Raw genomic sequence first — 2137 nt, forward strand, 5'->3', positions numbered from 1 at the left:
AAAATCATGTCCTCGATAAATGGAGAGAGTTTTACATCTGTCTTTTAATCTAGATGCCTTTTATTTCTTCTTATTTTCTAATTGCCCTGGCTAGAACCTCCAGTAAAATGCTAAGTAGAAATGGAGAAATCAGACATGGTTGTCCTGTTCCTGATATTAGGGAGAAAACTTTCAGTCTTCTACCATTAAGCATGATATTAATTGTGGGATTTCCATAGATGCCTTTATTAGGTTGAAGAAGTTCCCTTCTATTCTTATTTTGTTGGATATTTTTATCCTGTAAGGGTTTTGGATTTGTCAAATGTGGTGTTTTTTTTTTTTTCTGTGTCTATTGAGGTTAGCATGTGGTAAATAGATACAGAAAAAAATTCCACATGCTAACCTCAATATTCTTTATTAATATGGTATATTACATTGCTTGATTTTCTTATTTTGAACCCACTTTGCATTCCTTGGATAAATCTCACTTAGTCATATGTATAATCCCTTTTTAGAAAAGCATCCTTGGGCGCCTGGGTGCCTCAGTTGGTTAAGCGACTGCCTTCGGCTCGGGTCATGATCCCGGAGTCCCGGGATCGAGTCCCACGTCGGGCTCCCTGCTCGGTGGGGAGTCTGCTTCTCCCTCTAACCCTACCCCCTCTTGCGCTCTCTCTCTCACTCTCTCTCTCTCTCAAATAAATAAATAAATAAAAATCTTTAAAAAAAAAATGTTTAAAAAAAAAAAAAGAAAAGCATCCTTTATTTTTTAGAGCAGTTTTATTTTGACAATGAAATTGAGGAGAAAATACAAAGTTCCCATATATTCCCTGTCCTTACAAACACACAGCTTCCTTCACCATCAACATCCTGCTCCAGAGTGGTACATTTATTAGAATCAATGAACCAACACTAATACTTCATTATTATTCAAAGTCCATAGTCTACACTAACAACTACTTTTGGTGTTGTACATTCTATGGATTTTGACAAATGCATAATAACATGTACCCACCATTACACTATTATATAGAATAGTTTCATTGCCCTAGAAATCCCCCGTGCTTATCCTATTCATACCCTTTCCACTAACCCCTGGCAGCCACCAAACTTTTTACTGTCTCCATAGTTTGGGCTTTTCCAGGATGCCATGGAGTTGGAATTGCACAGTATGTAGCCTTTTTAGATTGGCTTCTTTCACTTAGTATTATGCATTTAAGTTTCCTTTATGTCTTTTCATGGTTTGATAGCCCATTTATTTTTATTTTTTTATTTTGAAATTGTTTTAATATACAAAACATCTTAGGGAAAAAAATGAAAGAAAAACACAAAAATTACAGGAAAATTTTTACTCCATGAGCTCAAATCCTCACTTGTTTGCCAATCCCCAAGATGAAAAACTCTTCTAAAAAAGTATTCAGGGGTTCCTGGGTGGCACAGTTGGTTGAGCGAACGACTCTTGGTTTTGGCTTAGACCCTGATCTCAGGATCTTGAGATCAAGCCCCACATTGGGCTCTGAGCTCAGTGAGGAGTCAGCTTGAATTTCTCTCTCTCTCCCTCTGCCCCTCCCTGCGCTTGCTCTCTCTCTCTCTCCCCCTCAAAAATGAATAAATAAATCTTAAAAAAATTAAAAGGTATTCAGTCACCAACAATGATGTTATTACTAGTGATATGGATCAATTTCACAAAACAGGCCAGTGAATCCCATTATAGCAAATCCTATTGCTGTTGCCATGGCAATCTTCTGGAATTCTTTTCTATCAGGTTTAGTGCATCTTTTAGCCAGCCAAACTGAGTCCTTCACAAACTGCTGACTTGGCTCAACAAACTGCATTACCTAATCCATGATGCCGGCCCACCGACACCTCAGATGCCCAGGACATGTAGCACAAAAGTGGACTAGCTCATTTCTTTTTAGCACTTAGTAATATTCCATTGTTTGGATGTACTAAGGCTTATTTATCCAATCACCTACTGAAGGATATCTTGGTTGCTTCCAAGTTCTGGCAATTATGGAATAAAGCTGCTATAAACATCCATCTACAGGTAGTTGTGTAGACATAAGCTTTCCACTCCTTTGGGTAGATACCAAAACAGGAGCACACTTGCTGAATTGAATGGTAAGAATATATTTAGTTTTGTAAGAAACTTCCAAACTTT

At 37.6% G+C, this 2137-nt stretch overlaps 1 pseudogene; it reads right to left on the reverse strand.

Moving 5' to 3' along the window:
* Positions 1-1615: 1615 nt before the first annotated feature.
* On the reverse strand, positions 1616-1823 carry LOC116646634 (annotated as a pseudogene).
* Between the last annotated feature and the right edge of the window lie 314 nt (positions 1824-2137).

The sequence above is a fragment of the Phoca vitulina genome, unplaced genomic scaffold (genome assembly GCF_004348235.1).
Source record: "Phoca vitulina isolate PV1807 unplaced genomic scaffold, GSC_HSeal_1.0 scaffold37, whole genome shotgun sequence".
NCBI classification, from domain to species: Eukaryota; Metazoa; Chordata; class Mammalia; order Carnivora; family Phocidae; genus Phoca; species Phoca vitulina.